This window comes from Camellia sinensis, chromosome 12 (assembly GCF_055761805.1).
Source record: "Camellia sinensis isolate YWXY chromosome 12, ASM5576180v1, whole genome shotgun sequence".
Lineage (NCBI taxonomy): Eukaryota > Viridiplantae > Streptophyta > Magnoliopsida > Ericales > Theaceae > Camellia > Camellia sinensis.
In genome coordinates this window covers 36,936,891-36,958,748 of record NC_138972.1, presented here as the reverse complement: position 1 = coordinate 36,958,748, position 21,858 = coordinate 36,936,891, and positions in this window count along the sequence as shown.

Here is a 21,858-nt window from a genome sequence, read left to right as displayed (position 1 = left end):
ATGACTCAAACATGCACACAAGGCTAAGGTAACAAGCATGCCAAATGCAATGCAACCTAAACAAGCATGTGACAAAATGCAAACTAGCAAGCATGCAAAATGCAACCTAAACATACAAACATGCATGACATGCAAAGATGGACAAGCATGCAAATGTCATGCAACTCAAGCATGCAAGCATGATGTGAAGTAGCAACTTTGAACAACATGGTAAATGGACTTAAACTAAAGATGGACAGACCTCAGTCATGCCCAAAATCGGTGGCCAAGAGTGCTGAAATGATGGTATGAAAAGCATGAAAAGGCAAGACAAGCATGCATGCTAATTGGCTCAAGGACTAAAGCATAAAGATGCAACTCTTAAGCACACTTAAAGAGTGACAAGCGTGGATATGTGATAACACCATAAGCTCTAAAATCATGTTAGGAATGATGTCAAATCAACCAAACAATGCAAGTATGGCATGCAAGGAAGCTCAAAGCTTGAAACTAACAAAGGGACTTAAACCATGGCCATGCAAAGCAAGCCCCAAAGGGCCAAGGGCACCCAAAACAGTCCCAAGGCAGGTCAATACAAGACCAAAAACAAGCTTGAACCTAGCCAACACAAGCCAGAACAAAAGTCCAAAACGTATGAGGCATGCAAGGCTAACAAGGGGTGTTACGCTACACCTATTACAACCAAGCATGGCATGACTTAACCAATGAAAAACAGAGTTATGGCATGTCAAAATAAGCTCAAAAACCCACTAAGATGGCATCCCAAAAGCCCAAGTATGATAGCATGCACAATGACTCATTCTTGAGGCATAAAACACCAAACCTCCAAAGCATCAAAAGGGTGACAAATGCAAGTGTATGGCCACACTACATAGACTAAAATCACATATGAAATGATGCAAAATCATGAAAATGGTCTAAGCAATGCATGCTAATGACTTGGACACTCAAAGCTAACGCACTAAATTGAACCATGGCTATACAAAACAGTATATGCATGGCCAAAACAACAAAAATCAGAGCTTAAGCATGGTAAAACAAGACTAAAAGATTCCTAGAGTTGAGCCAAAACACGCAAGAATGATAATGCAAATGCAGGGTGCATGTTAAGGCAATAGAGAGGATTACACTACAAGTGTATGATGCATGTAAGAGGCTATCAAACCAACTTAAAACAGAGGTATAGCATGGCAAAATAACACCCAATACTTGCTGAAATGAAGCCAAAATATGCTAAGCAAACATGCTACCAATATGAGCCATTTATATTAGCAAATGAGACACAAGGAGAGGGGGGTGTCCCTCTCCTATTTAAGACTCCAAAACCACCTCTCCACCACTGAAAATCCTCTGGATTTCAGTGGTGAGAAGGTCAAAACAAGATGGTTCCAAAGCTCAAAAGGAAAGGCACAAAACAAGGCCAAATAAAGACAATCCCCAATGCAAAAGTGACCTTAAAAAAACATCTTAAACATACAAAATTATAACTTTTTTCAATAGAAAGTTAAGCTTAAATCAACATGCAAATAGGTCTAAAAGCTTAAGCCAAAATGAGGGATTAAAAGGTAGTTTACTCCCCCTTGAAGAACACCTTCAAGAACAAAACTCCAGCACCTTTTTTGAGCTTAAACCACTCCAAGAACTCTAAAACCAACTCCTAAGGACCTCAACAACCAAAGGATGGTGTTCTACTAGGTGTTTGTGTGCAATAGTATGAAGATTCTACCATTTTGAGCACAAACAAGAGCAAAACAAAAGAGAGAGGTAAAATATAGAGAGAGATAGATATAGAACTTGTATATACACTTTTCAGAACCTCTGGAAAGGGAGGGGGGCTCCCTTCTTATAGAATTTCAATTCTCAAGCTTATTCAACAAGCTTGAGTCTTGAATGCAATCCCTCCATACACGTGTATGGAGGATGAGAATTGTGCCCACCAGTTGTCACAACTAGCAGAAAATATCTGCAAAAAGAAGATGAAAAGGTCTCGACTCAAAAATATGGTCAATCAACCAAAAAGAATGCCGATCGGCCAACACTTATGGCCGATGGCATGAGGCCTTAGTCGATGGGTTGAGGGGATGGCTAACATGCTACCCTCTTCCCTTAGAAGCAAAAACACAAGTCCTTGGTCTACAACCAAGCACAAAACAGACAAGTTGAGAGATCTTAAGGCAAGGCGCGCAGCCGAGACTTCCGGGAACTCAAAACGAACACGAGCATGGATAATCATCGAGTGTTCAAACGATGACGTCCAAGTCTTGAGGACGGTCAAAAATGGGGTGTCTATACCAACCTTTATACAAGGACTAACTTGTCCGTCGGAGTGCTAATTCTGGCACCACCATTTGGAGTTTTATTTCTATTTTAGGTGACAGTCGGAAGATCAAAGGCTTGTTTGGACCGAAGGAGTGTTCCATTTCTACCTCCACACAATTGGCTCCATCTGTGGGAACACTCAAACTCATCCATGGTAAGCCTAAACCAAGATCCAACAGTCACTGGAGTTGATAATACTACAGTCGGAGCAATTTTAGGCCTAAAGGAAACCCCCGCAAGGAGATCTCTGAATTTTGATCCGCTAACCCTATTTTAGCCTTCGACCTTCACAGATGATGCTATGCAAGTATTGATGAGTCGTATGCAACGTAGTGAATAGCGTCTCAAAGACATGGCAACTAAAAACGAGCGTTTGCGTCAGGAGTTGGTAAAGTCTCAACAGATACCTCATCCCAGTGAGCATGATCGATCACCAAGAGTGTAGAAGAGGCAACGACAACCTTAGAGACACAATAGTAATACATCAGATTCTTCCTGGGAAAAACCCAGAAAGCAAGACCGAGCAGATGTGTCTAGCTCGTCAAATAAAGGTAGTCCACAAGTGTATCACGGACAAAAGAAAATAGATGATGACTCAGACTTGGAAGACAAACATGATCCTTTCATACGACGTATTGCCAAGGTCGCCTTGCCTAAGAAGTTTAAAGCTCCATCATTGTAACAACCTCGACCTGTGATTAGCTTATAATCTTTGATTAAGAATGCCTAACAAGTAATTATGAGGAAATTCTGAGTTAATTGCAGGTGAATTGTGTTATTTGTATTTATATCTATTCATGGTAGAAATATCTATCTGTATTTTCAAATCGGTATGCGAATTGAAGGCCTTATCGATATCCGAACATGAAATTGACTTGGTTTATGTTTTATTTGAAATTTTTAGAACATTATGGTATGTTTAATTGAAATCTGATTCGGAACCAAATAATTAGAATGAATAATGCCAATTGATTAGTTATTAATTGAATTTCTTAATCAAGCCTATATAAGGCAAATTGTTGACTTAAGATCATTATATACACTTTCATTTCCTCATTATTTTGACCCAAACATGAGAGATGAGGGAGTGTGAGAGTTAGGAGAGGAACTTTAACACTTTAGAGTGAGATTGAAGGAAATTTAGGGGGAAAAATAAAGAATTGCTTAACCTTGGAACCTCTACACTTGTGAATTCAAGGTTTAAGGTAGGAATTCACTCCTCTAATTTGCAATTAAGATAACCAATAATTTTATTCTAGTGGATTAAACAAGTTAATGCAAGAATAAAGCTTAAGGAGGTAGAAATGAAGAACATTCATCCATGCATGTACATCCTATAGCATTTTGAAGTTGGTTTCAAGTAATTCTCTCATGCATGTCATTATTTCACCTTGGTTTTAGAAATTCATCAAGTTTCATGCTATTTTATGTCACGTGATCATGTGTTTGGAAGGTTGGAGTTGATGACATTACATGAATGTTATGTTTTCTAAATTCCAAGTTTGTTTTTGGATAATTCAAGTTCCTTTGGGCTTTGATTATGCGAAATGGTTTCCAATTCATGACGTTTTATGAGTTTACAAATGTTTTCTTATGTTTTGGCCCAAAAAAGATATGTTTTAATGCTTTGAAAATGGATTTTGAACTTGAATCAGCAATCTGGAAATTTCAGATTTTGCACCCTTCACTTGAGCGGTGAAATCTGTACTCGAGCGAAGAATGTGAGCTCTCAGTACTTTATAGAGTTTAGGGGTTGGCTCGAGTGACCACCCTTACTTTTGATCCTCTGCTTGAGCATAGTAAGTTGCGCTTTAGCGTAAAATAGGAGCTTCTAAAAGTTTTGCAGATCGCTTGAGTGACCAAAGCGAAGACCCTGTTTACTTAGTCTTTAGCTCGAACAATCGTCGAGCGTAAAAATCATGCAACCATTGCTTTTGCAGACTTTGTAGACTGCTTGATTGATTGATATTGCACTCGAGTGGATTGCCCTATTTTTAGAAATTTGACTAAGTGTTTGAACTCGTATTTGGCATCCTCATTGTATATTAGGCATTTCTAAGCCTTAATTAAGACATAATAATGAGGATAAGGATTAGAAACACTCCAAGATAGAAAAGAAATAAGTTTAGTGTTTTTTGAGCATGTGTTTCAATGTGTATTCGTTATGTGTTTGTGTAGGTCATGCGCCATAGATTGTTGATCCGATTGTTCTGACCTTTCTCCTATTGGAGCTATCTATAAGTAACAACTCTGTAAAGCTATGTTTGATTATAAGTATTTTTCTAACTGAAATGATATGATCTATTTTCTGAAATGTTATTTTATGAATCATGAATGAATGTCCATTTTTCTAAAAGTATTTGTGGTATCCTTAGTTCATGTGGCCCTCGCTCGGGAGTAACAATACCATGACTTATGTTTATGTGGCCTTCGCCCAGGGGTAACAATACCATGGCTTATGTTCATGTGGCCCTTGCCCGAGGTAACAATACCGCGGCATATGTTCACGTGACCCTTGCTTGGGGGTAACAATACCATGGCTATTTGTGCACAATGATGTTGACCTTTATGATCGTTGGTACCAACTATGTATGTAGGTCTTATAACCAATTTGATCTGTTAGCTAATGGATGTACCACATATTACTGCTCATGAATTCTGTATAAGTATATAAATTTGAATCTGTTTCTAAGATGAATTCTAATTTCTGAATTCGTTTTAGACATCATCATTCATAACCCTTTACCTTGTTGTCATTCTCTGGGCTCCAGCTCATCCTATTATTTAATATGTAGGTGATCAAGTGCTGGACCAAGTTCAATGAGGTTTCCTTGGAGATCTATTTGTGTCAGCCAACCAATGTGCCTCTTGAGGAGGTTCTGAAATGTTTTGTGGTCCAGTTTTGTGGGCATGATACAAGTTCATGTTATTTTCTTTTGTTTGTTTGGTCAAACTTTTGGTTTATCTATATCTATGATGATGTAAGGCTGACATTCTAATGACATCATATATGTATAAAAATATAAGTTTTAAATTTTCTGCTCCATGTATGTCTACAAAGCTCTATGGACGTTGTATGTTTGTAATTGTTTCCGCTAGCCCCTTTACTTTTGCTTAATTTGTTAAGAGGCCTTGGGTAATACCAGGATTACTGGTCGGTTATGACGCTAAACCTTTGGAGGCGGGTTTGGGTCATGACAGAGTGGTATAAGAGCATGTGTTCTACCGCACACACAAGTCCATAAGAGTTATAGGATGTCCTAGAAAGAATTAGGGACATTACATTTACATGTGTCAGTGAGTGACATCATCTGAACATATCTGAACCAATTTACATTGACACTGAAATTAAATGAACTAAAATTGAATGTTGTGAAAAGATTATTCTTGTGTTTATTAGTGCTCTGTTTACCTATAGCAAATGGAAAATCCAAGAAGTGATGGTATAGCTGAATCTTCCAAGGCTCAAACTAACCGTATGGAATGGATGCTAGAGGCTCTAACAAAATCAATGCTATAGCAACAGAGACAACAACCTCTGCCTCCTCTGCCCTTTCTAGTCCAGGTAGAGCCGGTCAATAATTACATTCCCAGTTTGACACAAAAATTTAATAAGATGAAGCCACTGACTTTCTTGGGTGGAATTGAACCTTTAAAGACTGAACCGTGGATGCTAGAAACTGAAAAATTATTTGAAGTCTTTCTATGTATTGAGACTTAAATAGTTTTGTTGGCCACCTACACTTTGAAGGACGAAACCTGACATTGGTGGATGCTTATTCGAGATATTAATGGGGCTTTAACCTAGAATCAATTTAAAGAGATCTTTTATGAAAAATACTTTCCACAGTGTTTTCGAGACCGAAAGGTGTTTGAATTCCAAGAACTTAAGTAAGGCAATATGTTAATAACAGAGTATAAAGACAAGTTTACCGAATTGGCCTGATTTGCTCCACACATGGCGGATACCAATTACAAAAAGGCTCTAAAATTTGAAGGAGGCTTGAACCTAGATGTATTTGATCGGGTTGGTGTGTTGAAATTACCCAAATATGTGGATGTTCTTGATAGAGCCCCTATGGTTGAAGCTAATCTAGCTGCTATGAAACAAACCAAAGCTCCAACAACCGAATAGAGAGGTAAGAGATCGAGATTTAATTTCAAAAATGGTCAGTCATTTTCAAAGAAGCAAAACTTAGGATCCTCCAGTAGTTCAAGTCAAAGTAGTGGTATAACCCCTACTTGTTCAGAATGCGGAAGAAAACACAAGGGTGCTTGTTACCGATCAACATGCTCTTGCTTCTGGTGTGGCAAGATTGGTCACATGATAAAAGATTGTTTGCTCATATCCCAAAATTCTAACCATCCTACGGCAAGTTCAGCTAGATCTATTTTTGTACTAAGATCAAACATAAGGACTAATGCTGGCAAGGAAACCTTGAGATAAGTTAAAGTGTTTGCACTTGTGCCAAGAGACATCCAAAACACTGAATTAGTGGTGTCAGGTATAATCTTTATCTGTGCTCAAAATGCCTATGTACTGATAGACACTGGTTCTACACATTCATTCGTGTCACATGTTTTTTCTCGTAAATTGACTAGGCCACTAGAACCTATGAGTTATTTGTTATCTGTATCTACACCTTCTAGGGGTTCTATGATGTGTGCTTATGCGTATCCTGTATATGACATCATGATTGGGGATGTGTTATTAAATTTTGATTTGCTGCCATTGGACATTGCTCATTTTGATTGCATGTTGGGTATGATTCGTTAACTAAGTACCGCGCAACTATTGATTGCGTGAATAAATCTATTGTCTTCCGACCACCTGGCTTGTCAGAATTTGTGTTTGCTAGTCCATATATGATTTTTGCTTTGAAGGCCATCAAATTACTTAGAAAGGATGTAGGGGTTACTTGTGCAGTGTCTTAAATGTGACTTCTGATAACCCTACTATGGAAGCCATTCCTGCAGTCTATGAATTCCCTAATGTCTTCCCAAATGAACTACCTAGGGATCTGATTGATAGGGAAATTAAGTTTACTATTGATGTAGTACTTGAAACCCAGCTAATTTTCAAAACCCCTTGTAGAATGTCAACCTCTGAATTAAAAGAACTGAAAGTCCAACTACAAGAACTGTTATTCGGCCGAGCACTTCACCTTGGGGTGCTCCAGTTTTGTTTGTCAAAAAAAAAGATGGGTCTTTGAGATTATATATTGACTATCAGGAATTGAACAGAGTAACGGTTAAGAATAAATATCCACTGTCCCGAATAGATGATTTATTTGACCAACTCTAGGGAGCCCAAGTGTTCTCCAAAATTGATCTTAGGTCCAGGTATCACCAATTAAAAGTTAAGGTAGAAAATGTAGAGAAAACTGCATTCCGGACTAGATATGGACACTATGAGTTTTTGGTAATGTCGTTTGGGGTAACTAATGCACCTGCAGCATACATGGACTTAATGAATAGGGTGTTCAAACAATTTCTTGATGAGTTTGTAGTTGTTTTTATTGACGATATACTGATTTATTCCAAAAGTAGGGAAGAACATGAAAATCATTTGAGAACGGTGCTACAAATTTTGAGAGAAAAGAAGTTGTATGCAAAATTCTCCAAATGTGAATTCTGGCTTGATTGTGTGACATTTCTGGGGCATGTGATCAACAAGGAAGGCATATCAGTAGATTCGCAGAAAATTAAAGCTATTGTAAATTGGCTAAGACCAACAAATGTGTTAGAAGTTAGAAGTTTTATGGGGCTTGTCGACTATTACAGAAGATTTGTAAAAGACTTCTCCAAACTTGCTATGCCATTGACACAGTTAACATAGAAAAATACACCGTTTGATTGGGATGATCAAAGGGAGACCATTTTTCAAGAATTGAAGACTAGACTAGTGACTGTACCAATTCTGACTTTACCTAATTGTACAGATAGGTTTCAAATTTACAGTGACACATCATACAAAGGCTTGGGATGTGTGTTAATCTAGAATGGAAAAGTAATTGCATATGCTTCGCGGTAACACTGCCCCCATGAAAAGAATTATCCGGCCCATAACCTAGAACTTGCAACTGTAGTGTTTGCTTTAAAAATCTGGCGTCACTTGTGTATGGCACAACTTCTGAAGTGCATATAGATCATAAGAGTCTAAAATACTTCTTCACTCAAAAAGAACTGAACATGAGACAGAGGAGATGGCTCGAATTGATTAAAGACTATGATTTACAGATTCTGTATCATTCGAGAAAGGCAAATACAGTTGTAGATGCTTTGAACCGAAAATTCATTGGAAATTTATCATGTTTGCTCACTAGTTAAAGAGAATTATTGTATGATCTGGAACAAAATGAAATTGACATTGTGTTGCGTGAACAAGGTGGAGTTTTAGCCGTTATTTCTGCACAACCAGTTATACTGGAAGAAATTAAAGGAAAGCAACTACACGATAAATTTCTGAAGATGATTGTTGATGAAATTGAATCAAAACCGAGGCTTGGATTTGCATTCAAAGACAATGTCCTGAAATTTCAAGGAAGACTTTGTGTACCGGATTGTTCGGACTTGAGAAAACGTATTATGACAGAAGCTCATAATTCCAAATTTGTTATGCATCCAGGAAACACGAAAATGTACAAGGATTTAAAACAGAATTTCTAGTGGCCTGGCATGAAAAAGTGTATTGCTGATTTTGTAGCCAAATGCTTACACTGCCAGCAAGTAAAAGATGAACATCAACGACCCGCCGAACTGCTTTAACCGCTTCCAATACCAGAATAGAAATGGGAGCATATTACGATGGACTTCATTGTTAGCCTACCTCAATCTTCTAGAGGTATGGATTCTATTCGGGTTATTATTGATCGTTTGACTAAATCCGCCCATTTCTTGTCTATCAAAACTTTTTATAATGCTGAAAAATTTGCCAACATTTATGTGAATGAAATTGTGAGATTACACGGTGTATCCGTATCCATTGTATCCGACAGAGATTTCAAGTTTACTTCAAGATTCTGGCAGAGTGTACAACAAGCCTTGGGAACCGAACTAAGACTTAATAGTGCATGTCATCCACAGACAGATGGTCAGTTAGAACGAATTATTTAGACGTTGGAAGATATGTTACAGATGTGTGTGTTAGACTTCCAAGGAAATTGGGAAACTTATTTGCCACTGGCCGAATTTGTGTATAATAACATCTATCATTCAAGTATTAGAATAGCTCCTTATGAAGCTTTGCAAGGAAGGAAATGCTGATCTCCGATCTGTTGGGCCGAAGTAGGCGATAGATTATTATTGGGACCAGAACTTGTGCAACAAACGACTAAGAAAGTGAAGTTGATACAACAACATTTGAAAAATGCACGAAGTCGTCAAAAAAGTTATGCGGATGTTCGGAGGAGAGACAGAGAATATGAAGTCAGTGATCACGTGTTTATCAAAGTGACTCCAATGAAAAGGCAAACTCAATTTGGGGTTAAAGGCAAATTGGCACTGCGATATTATGGCCCGTATAAAATTATTGAGAAAATCAATCATGTAACATACCAAGTAGCCTTACCTCTGGTTATGGAGAACATGCATAATGTTTTTCCTGTTCTAATGCTTCGGGAATATTTACGAGATCTGCACCATATTATTGAGTCAACACATGTGCTTCTGAAGGATGACTATACGTATGAAGAGAGACCAATTCAAATTGTGAACTGCCGGTAGGGGTGAGCATGGTCCGGATTGGACCGGATTGGGGTAAAACCAGGACCAATCCGTTATTTACGGTTCCAAAAAAATTGGAACCAATCCAATCCGTTTAAATCATGGAACCAATCCATTTAAATACGGATTGGATCGGTTTAGGACCACGGATTCACATAATTAAATAACAAAAATATATATATAACACTTGAATTTCATAAAAATATAAACATAGTGCTATATTAGTTCCATAATAGCAACATGTTTTTCTATAATAACGACATACTGTTCTAGAATTTAAACAACCATAAGAAAACTGGTTTCACCATAAGTATTTAGACCATTGCAAATTAAAACTTAAAACTAACAAACAAAAGTAATAAAAGAAGATATTATACGGTTTTAGGTTTGAGTTTAGATTTTACATAGAATAAGAAAAGATACTATGGGGGAGGATGTATAATAAAAATATAGACTATTTGTATACGGTCCGGATCGGTTCCAATCCGGAACCGTGGGATTCAATCCAGAACCAATCCGTGAACTACGGATTTTTAATTATTCAATCCGGAACCGAACCACGGATTCAAAAAATCAATCCAAACCTATCGGATTGGACTGGACTGGATCGGATTACGGATTTCACGGATTCCTTGCTCAGCCCTAACTGCCGGATCAAAAGATTGAGAAACAAAGAAATTCCATTGGTAAAAGTAGACTGAAAAAATCACTGAGAGACTTATGCAACATGGGAAACATAATAAGTTATGATGAAAAGATATCCAGACTTGTTTTCATTAAACTCAGCATTCTTTCGAAATGAAGGTAATCCGAGTTTGGAATTCACTCCTACACTTGTGAATTCAAGGTCTAGGGTAGGAATTCACTCCTCTAATTTGCAATTAAGATAACCAATAAGTGTATTCTAGTGGATTAAGCAAGTTAATGCATGAATAAAGCTTAAGGATGTAAAAATGAAGAACATTCATGCATGCATGTACATTCTATAGCATTTTCAAGTTGATCTCAAGTAATTCTCTCATGCATGTCATTATTTTACCTTGGTTTTGGAAATTCATCAAGTTTCATGCTATTTTATATCACTTGATCATGTTTTGGAAGGTTGGAGTTCATGACATTACATGCATGTTATGTTTTATAAATTCCAAGTTTGTTTTTGGATAATTCACGTACCTTTAGGCTTTGATTATGCGAAATGGTTTCCAATTCATGAAGTTTTATGAGTTTACAAATGTTTTCTTACGTTTTAGCCCAAAAAGATATGTTTTGATGCTTTGAAAACGGATTTTGAACTTGAATCAACAATCTGGAAATTCTAGATTTTCCACTCTTCGCTCAAGTGGTAGAGTCTGCGCTAGAGTGAAGAATGCGAGCTCCCAGCACTTTTGCAGAGTTTGAGGGTTGGCTCGAGCGACAAAACCTGCGCTCGAGCAACCACCCTTATTTTTGATCCTCCGCTCGAGCGTAAAATGAGAGCTCCCAAAAGTTTTGCAGAGTTTTGCAGTCCGCTTAAGTGACCGAAGTTGTGCTCGAACGAAAACCCTGTTTACTCAGTCTTTGGCTCAAGCGACCATCGAGCGTAAAAATCATGCAACCAATACTTTTGCAGACTTTGCAGACTGCTCGATCGATTGATGTTGCGCTCGAGCGGACTGTCATGTTTTCAGAAATTTGACTAAGTGTTTCAACTCATATTTTGGCATCCTCATTGCATCTTAGGCATTCTTAAGCCATAATTAATACACAATAATGAGGATACGGATTAGAAACACACCAAGATAGAAAACAAATAAGTTTAGTGTTTTCTGAGCATGTGTTTCAATGTGTATTCGTTATGTGTTTGTGTAGGTCACGTGCTATAGATTGTTGATCTGACTGGTCTAACCTTTCTGCTATTGGAGCTATCTATGAGTAACAACTCTGTAAAGCTATGTTTGATTATAAGTATTTAGCTAACTGAAATGATATGATCTATTTTCTGAAATGTTATTTTATGAATCATGAATAAATGTCCATTTTTCTTAAATGTATTTGTAGCATCCTTAGTTCATGCGGCCATCGCCCGGGGGTAAAAATACTGTGGCTTATGTTCATGTGGCCCTCGCCCGGGGGTAACAATACCACGGCCTATGTTCAGGTGGCCCTCGCCTGGGGGGTAATATTACCATGGCTATTTGTGCACAAAGATGTTGACCTTTATGGTCATCGGTACCGACCATGCATGTAGGTCTTATGACCAACATGATCTGTTAGCTAATGGATATACCACATATAACTACTCATGAATTCTGTATAAGTATGTAAATCTGAATCTGTTTATGAGATGAATTCTGATTTTTGAATCTGTTTTGGACATAATTATTTATAACCCTTTACGCTGTTTTTATTTACTAGGCTCCAGCTCATCCTGTTATTTATATATGTAGGTGATCAGGTATGGAACCAGGCTCAGTAAGGTTTTCCCGAAGATCTGTTTGTGTCAGCCAACTAATGTGCCTCCCAAGGAGGTTTCGAAATGTTTTGTGGTCGAGTTTTGTGAGCATGATACAAGTTCATGTTATTTTCTTTTGTTTGTTTGGTCAAGCTTTTGGTTTATCTGTATCTATGATGATGTAAGGCTGACATTAGGATGACATATATATGTATAAAAATAAAAGTTTTAAATATTCTGGCCCATGTATATCTACATAGCTCTATGGATGTTGTATGTTTGTAATTGCTTCTACTAGCCCCTTTACTTTTGCTTAATCTGTTTAGAGGCCTTGGGTAATACCAGAATGACTGGCTGGTTACGACGCTAAACCATAGGGGTGGGTTTAGGTCTTGACAATCGTTTAGTCTTTATGATGGAAAGTCGGACCCCACGAATCATGTTTGTCATTACAAACAAGCCATGACTTTGTATGCAGACGACGAGGCACTCATGTGCCGGATATTCCCCAACAGTCTGGGACCACTCATCTTCAGATGGTATTACAAGCTCGAGCCTACTTCGATCGAGAGTTTCCATCAACTTCAAAAATCCTTCAGGGCTAGGTTCATAACCAACGAAACTCGGCCAAAACAAGCAAACTCACTGTAGCCCATTAAAATCAAGACCAATGAAACCTTGCGCGAGTATTCGACGCGCTATTGGAAGTGTTTTAAACTAGTGGATGACGATTACAACGACTCTATGGCAATCACAACCTTCAAGATAGGATTGCATTCTAATAGCTCACTTAGGAGTTCAATGACTTGAAAACCTCCCATGACAGCCTGCGCTTTGATGAAAAAGGTAGAAGAGTACTGCAAAGTGGAAGACGATGCAATATGAGTTAATGTCAGACTGCAAGCCGTTAAAGTGGCAACAACTATCCTAGTATAGCGACTTGCCATTGCACCCCCAGACATAGCCCCACCAAAGAGCCCAGAGCCAATTGATCGATCAAGAAGGGAAAATCGTCGAGATTCGCATTGACAAAACAAACAATACTAGGTGGAACACAAGCACTCTAGGCAGTCAGATATGAGATACATGGAGCTATCCAAGTCGGTTAGCAAGATGCTGTAAAAAATTCAACATCTGGCTTCCTTCAAATGGTCGACCAAAATGGTCGAGCCCCTTGATATGAGACGGCAAGACCTAAAATGTGACACCCCGATTCTATACTATTGATTGTAGTCAAGGTAGAATCACGAATGAGTCCTATGGTCAATAACCAAGTAAGATCCCAGATCGCCGGAAGAGTCAAATTAGCCTCTCCTCTAAGTCCGGCTTTCTAAGGCATCGCACTACCCTTTTGACAGATCCTAAAAGGTATTGACACAAGGTCTCATAAGCAACGATAAGGTGTATACATATAAATATTAGAATGTAAGTACATAACAACCATGAATATCCTTAATTTCAAAAGCTTGTTCCATTATATTACATTACATCCCCAAAAAAATTTAAATCTTCACATGAGTCTTACAAAACATCAAAAGGAAATTTCTAACTTTACTAAGATAGCCAAAAGTCTTCAAAGGTTTCAGGCTCTTCGTCTCCAGCTATAAGTTCCTCTTCGGCACCTGGCATGATATGCCGTGAGCTTTGAATGCCCAGTAAACACATACACACCCCGCGCCCTTTTTCCCAGTGCAATACATAATCAAAAATATAACATCAAGTAGTAAAGCATGATACTCAAATAAACAAATAAAGGGTTACAAGTTAGATGTTAGTAAACTAGAAATCCCGCAAAGAGATTTCGTCCTCCCAACCACAAGAATCGGACGCGGATTATTCAGTATGCCCCCTCTTTTGCTGCTTTGTTGCAGAACTAACCTCGGATGCCTACCAACGGTTATATACCGTGTAGCGCCAACCGCAGGGCTTCAAAAGATACGGTAATAATGGGCCTTACCCAAATCCCTCCTCACACCAAACCACCTAGGGTCTAAATATAACTGCTCCGTTCAAGGGTTCTGAAAACCACTCGCGCAAGACTTTAACTTCCAAGTAGGGAACACATCCCAATAATCCATACATCACACATTATCATCATTACTCAAGTGATCGAAAACCCAATACCATCCCAATTAAGTTTCCCGTTGAGTTAAATGTTTTAAATCAAGGTTAGATCAACTTAACAAGATAATAATATCCACATAAGCATGCATCATTAAGATGAAGAAGATAAAAAACATAACCATAACACATAAAATATCATGCCAAGATATGATCATAAGCTAATAAGCATTTTTATGAACACAAGGGCATAAAACACCCATGCACAACAGAATTTCCAGATTCAATATCACATAAGGATTAGAGTGAAAAGGGCTATTTTAGATCTTTACCGGACTCGGCCTTCCTATGGCTCGAAGAGAATTTAATCTAGTTTCCAGAACATATTTCAGAAATGGGATAGCTTTTCTAGATTTTAAGTTATTTAGAAAACACTCCAGCGCTGTCCAGATTCGTCGACCGTTACGAAAATTTGATTTTCTTACAAACCGCTCACTGTTTTTCAATGAAACCAATTTTATTTGAAAGATAACTCCTTAAGAAAGATTTTGAAATAAAATAGAGGTTCATAATAATTTTATAAATTTTTCTAGAAATTTTGGAAGTTGGCTGCGAAAGCAGATTCTATGGTACAATACCCAAAACAAAAAGATTTGTGAGAAAAGAGATCCACTAAGGGAAAATTTTCGTTTCTTTTATGATGAAAACATGCTAACTAACATATACTAAACTCAGAAAATTTTCTTGAAGGTGCGCCTTTGAAAAGTTTGAGAGATTGGTATGAAAAAGATAGTTTTGTACCGAAATGAGGGAAACTACAAGAGAGGTAAAATCATGGCTCAACTCTTATCATTTTTAACACAAAGAAATCATTAATAACACATATGAAAACAATGTTGACAATCCTTAAGAGCATGTATTTGAAAAAGGAAAATGAAAGAGAAGGTTGTGTTGTGGCTTACTTGCTAAGCTTTGAACAAGATGGCTCTCTTCTCTCTTCCTCTAGCCGAAAGTGTGTGTGTGAGTGTGATGCTTGTGTTTGCCATGCTAGGGAGTGGTGATATTTATAGGCAAATTTGGTGTATAATGACATAGAAGCCCACTAGTTGGAATTGAATGGACAAGCTAGGATTTACTTGGAGTTCAATGAATTAGGAGTGATTAGGGAGCTCAACCTTGGGATTAGGCAACACCTAGTTGATTCCTAGTTGAATAGTTTTTTTTTTTTGTTTCTAGAATACCATGATTATAAATCTTGAAAATAGGCTTCTCACTTCTCTCTAGGGTGGCCGGCCATTGGGAAGGGTGATGGGGCCATTTTTTAATCAATCTAGGTACTAGGAGCACATTCCTCAATGTATATATTTATATAGATCTCAATTAATTGATGGTACTTATAGTATAAGGTACATGTACTAGTTTTGGGAAAATTTTGAATTTAAATAAGGAAGTGAGGGCTTGAAGTTAAATTCATGTATTGGAACCTTACTTATGTAGAATTTAATTAAATTAGGCTAAGGAACCTAATCCAGCTAGGATATTCCGGTTTTGATAAAAAAAAAAATGCTAACCGACAAGATTCAAATAATTCAAGTAACTAAGGGCTTTAAGAAAATAATTTAAACATTAGGGTTTTTAAAGAGAAAACATTTTTCAGGGGCTTCACATAAAATGCAATTATCACAAAGACCATTGGTACACGACCGACAAACGTTACACCCTAAAGGATCATGTTGAAGACTTGGTCTGAAGTGGTAGACTAACTGAGTATCTCCTAAAGAAGGTTAACCTACTAGGCGTACTAACTGTACACCCCGATTCACCTCCACTCAGGGTAATCCACGTGATATATAGCTTACCCCCGCCAAATAGGGTGAATATGATCCAGTTGCAACATTCCCCCCAACCTAGTTTCGACCCCAGCATGCCATCCGAATGGCAACGACTATCGAATGAGATTAACTTTTCCGACGCCGATCTTAAAGGGGTCACTGTGCCTTATTACGATGCCCTCGTGATCGAGTTATGAGTCAATAAGTTTGTCGTTAGGCGTATCCTAATTGACTAGGGGAGCATCTCTGAGATAATGTATTATAAAATGTTTCTCAAGCTCGGCTTTAAGGATGCAGATCTTATGCCGGCTGATTACCCCATTTTCAGTTTTAATGTCAATCTTGAATATCTCCTAGGCAAGATTATGCTACCAGTGCGAGCAGGCCCCAAGACACTAGAGGTTGAATTCTTGGTCGTCAAGCTCCCATCCCCTTACAACATAATCATGGGCTGAACATGGCTCCATGTAATGCAAGCCATATCAAGCAATTATCACCAACTCCTTCGATATCTGACTCAATTCGACGTCAAACAAATCTGCTATTCATAGAAATCAACAAAGGATTGTTATCTCACCGCCATTGAGAAGAGGCCAAAGGAATTGGAGGTGAATTCAATTGAAACTTCGAATCAGGATGGTCTAGAGGATGTTGGAAAAATTTTGGCTGAAAAAGTAACCGAAGATCTGGAGCAGATATTCGTCAACAATGATCTTAAAAAATTCTTTGTAATCAGCACATGCCTTAGTGCCTTTGAGCGATAAGAGTTGGTTTCCTTCATCCTAGGTAGCATTGATGCTTTTGCTTGGTTCCCTTATGACATGCCGAGGTAGAACCTGACATAGCTATGCATAGCCTGAATGTCGATCCCAAATTTAAGCTTGTTGTCCAACGAAGCTTGTCGTTTAACTGCCGAGCATGCCGCGGCTGTAATTGATGAAGTTGACAAGCTATTGGATGCTGGGGCAATTCACGAAGTTACATATCCCATAGGTTTATCCAACACTGCCGTGGTGAAGAAGAAGATAGGGTCATGGTGAAGAAAAAGAACAGGGTCGTGGTGTGTCTGCATAGACTTTACGAATCTGAACAAGACTTGAGCCAAGGATTGTTTTTCCTTACCCAGAATTGATCAACTTGTGGATGCAACTACTAGCATCAGCGCATGAGCTTCTTAGATGCTTACAGGGGTATCACCAAATTGCCATGAATCCAGCTGACCAAGACAAAACGACATTCATCACTCCTAGGGAAACCTATTGTTTCAAGGTCATGCCCTTCGGACGAAAAAATCCTAGGGTAACATATCAGAGATTGATCACTGCCATGTTCTAGATCAAATCGACCTAACCATGGAAGTTTACATCAATGACATGGTGGTGAAATCCAAGGAAAAGAAGGCACACTTAGCCGATCTTGCCACCACCTTTGATATTCTCCAAAAGTACAAAATGAAGCTCAACGCCTCAAAATGTGCATTTGGCGTCGGGTCAGGAAAATTCCTTGGCTATATTGTCAATCATCACAGAATCGAAGCTAACCTAAAACAAATTAAGGCCATCATAGAGCTTGGCTCACCAAGTTCGGTCAAAGAAGCTTAGAAGCTAATGGGAATGGTTGCAACATTGACCAGATTCATTAGTCGATCCTCAGATCGGTGTAGGCCATTCTTCCAAACACTTCGGCAGGGCAAACTATTTAAATGGACTCTTGAATTCCAAGCCACTCTAGAAGGGTTAAAGGCCTATCTCAGTTTCGTCCCACTCTTGGTTACCCCTTTGTCGGGCAACGTGCTTGTCTTGTAGCTGGCAGTATCCGATCAGGCGATAAGAGCTATCTTGCTTAAGGAGGAACTTGGGGAGCAGAAACCTATCTTCTATGTTAGCAAGGAAACAGTGGACACTAAAACCCGATATCTACCTCTGGAAAAGTTACTACTAACTCTTGTAGTAGCCGCCAAAAAGCTAATGCGTTATTTTCAAGCGCACACTATTAAGGCTCTAATGGACCACTCACTCCGCTCAATCCTCTGCAAGGAAGAGTCATCGGGGCTTGTTTCCAAATGGGCATTGGAACTCGGTCAATACAATCTTCAATTTTTGCCAAGGATGGCTATTAAGGGGCAAGTCTTGGCCAATTTCATCACTGAGTTTACTGCACAAATCGAGCCAGACCATGACTAGCTGGCTTCCCAGTCATAGCTAGAATAGAGAATGTATGTCGGTAATATCTAGAAGTTGTATTGCAATGGATCATCTAATCAGCGTGGCAGTGGGGCAAGAGTAGCTATCATGAGTCCCGAGGGAACAGTGATAGAGCAATCGATAAAACTCGGTTTTGATGCCTTAAATAACGAAGCCGAATACGAATCCCTGCTGGTCGACCTTAGAAACTCGCTTCACATGGGAGCTAAATGGCTGCAAGTCTTTGTGACTCAAAATTGGTCATAAACCAGTTGAAGAGTAAATATGCCACCAAAAATGACCACATGGCGGACTATATGAGGATAGCCAACTCTTTGCTCATGAAATTTGATAGCCATGAACTAAATCAAATCACTCATAATCAGAATACCCACGCCGATACCCTCGCTTGTTTAGAATCGGCGGTAAATTCCAAAGTTAAGTGCACCATTGAAATGGGCTTTATTCCAGAGCCTAGTATTAGTACCCTTGAGTATCTTGTTATAAACATCATTAAAAGGGGGGTCGAGTTGGATGGACTCCATTGTCACATTCTTTGCTTTGGATCAACTGCTAGAGGATAAGAAGGAAGCTCACAAGCTGCGAAATAAGGGTTTGAGATATTATCTAGATCCTCAAGGAAAGGTTTACAAAAAGTCTCTCTCCAAGCCCTCCTTAGAATGTGTCCATCCGATCAAGCTGTGATGCTCACTCAAGGGGAAGATCACTAGCTCATTGAGCTATCACACAAGGGTATTGGTGGCCGACTATACGTACTAACACTGAGAATTATGTTAAGAAATGCGAGCAATGCCAGAAATGCTCCACATTTGCACACTTGCCTGCCGAAGAACTAAACTCCATTACTAGTCCTTGGCCATTTGCTCAATGGGGCTTCGACATAGTTAGGCTACTGCCAAAAGCTTCAGGCAATAAGCAGTTTCTAATTGTTACTACTGATTATTTTATGAAGTGGGTTGAAGTAGAACCATTGACACACATACAAGATACTGATATCAAGTGCTTTGTTTGGAAGAATATCATCACTCGATTCAGTATACCCAGGCTGCTAATTTCTGACAACGGCACTCAATTTGATTGCGGTGTCTACCGGGAGCTACGTGACATGTATGGCATTCGGCCCTACTTTTCTTCACCAGCCTACCTGCAAAGTAACAGACAAGCAGAAGCTTCCAATAAAGTGATCCTAGATGGCATCAAGAAATGTTTGGAAAAAGACAAGGGCAAGTGGGTTGAGGAATTGCCAAGTGTTTTATGGACCAATCACACTATGCCGAGACGCCTTACGGGGAGACCCCATTTGCCTTGTGTTTTGGCAATGAAGCTATCATCCCTCTAGAAATTGGCCTACTAACCCTCCAATCAAGGGCCTTCCGCACAGGCCAAAATAATATGATGCTAGCCTTGAACATGGACTTACTCGAAGAACGTCAAGATCGAGCCCTAGTAAATATGGCGCGATATCAACAACAATTGGCTAAATCATATAATCAACGAGTGCATCTATGCCGATATACTCCTGAAGAGTTGGTCCTTAAAAAAGTACTCCCTGCTGCTAAGAATCTCACGGACGAAAAACTCGGCCCTAATTGGGATGGCCCATACCAGATTGATTCCATCACCGGGGCAAGGGCGTATCAACTCTCCAACATTAATGGCAAAAAGTTACCCCGGCCCTGGAATTCCACATATCTCTGCAAATTCTATCATTAGTATCAATGGTTATTTTGCTCGGCTCTTGTATATATTACTACCTTGTATGCGTACAGAATCAATGTCACAAAGCGTTATTTTGCTCATCTATTTTGTTCTACTTGCATTAACCTTTATTTAGAAGCACCATTATTAAAACCTTTGAATTCGGAGCGCTATGTGTGCTCGGCATAAAGAGCTCATTAAAGCCTCTAAATTCGGAGCGCTCTACGTGCTCACCATGAAGGGCTCATTAAAGCCTCTGAATTCAGAGCGCTCTGCATGCTCAGCACGAAGAGCTCATTAAAGCCTTCGAATTCGGAACGCTCTACATGTTAGGCATGAAGAGCTCATTAAAGCCTCTAAATTCAGAGTGCTCTGCGTGCTTGACACAAAGAGCTCAGCAAGGCCTCTGAATTCAGAGTGCTCTACGTACTCAACACAAAGAGCCATCATTAAAGCCTCCGAATTCGGAGTGCTCTGCGTGCTCAGCACAAAGAGCTCATTAAGGACTCTAAATTTTAAGTGCCCTTCGTACTCGGCACGAAGTGTCATCAGGTAAATCATTACGTAAGGTTTGGAGACAACTATCCTGGTAAACAATGACAAAGAAGCAACATTTTTTATTAATGAAACATTATAGCAAATTCAAATTACATTATAGGAACATTTTTATCCTAAGGCCAATTGGCATCCTAGTTACATGGATATAATCTAAAATTTTATTACACCAATCAACCCCGCTCTAGGTCTGCGGCTTTGTCTTCCGCATCATCTGTCTTTTCGGTATCATAGGCTTCAAACGACACTACGTAGCTTTGGTATAGCAATGAAGCAGAATCTACGCCTGCCGCTTGGAGAGCCTTTGTCCACCCATGTTTGAATCCCCAGCTCTCACATTGATAGACGTCATCGGCCAATTATTTTCTCGTTTTATCAATGCTGATCTTCCTCCCCTCGAAAAAGCCCTTGTTATAGGCTCGGCTCTCTATGGACTCCCTAAGAAATATACTGGTCATATCTCAGTCAGTGATTGCTCGATCCATTAGGTGTTAGGCTACTTTGTCCGTGGATTCCACTATTCCCACCGCCCTGAGCTCGGCCATCTTGGCCTTGTGAGCCTCGTTCTTAGCCCGCTCTTTGGCTTCTTTCAATCGGTGCTCTAAGTTTTGAATTCGCCCATATTTATGTTCAATTTCTTTTCGAGCAGTACAAAGGTGCATTCTAACTTCATATGTGTTGCACAACCCTTTTACGACCGCATGAATTCTTTCCCCGAAGACCTCGGAGTTGCCTTTATTGGTCAACTACTGCTACACTTTGGGAAGGAATATTTTCCATGTGAACTTGACCGCCATATTCAGATATTGAATGATCGAGTTGGCTTCACTCATGGGTTTGTTCCAAATAAAGAAGGAGAAACTTAACAGACGTGGTGTTCTATTCAGTTTATTTCGCACTGATCCATTGTCTCTCTTCTTTTGGGTTCTACCTTTGGGAGACCTACTTCGTTCATCCCTTCTAGGCAATTGGCTAGGTCACCAGAGCGATCGATGCCTGTTTAGCCCCTCTGGTACACTGGTGTTTCTGTGCA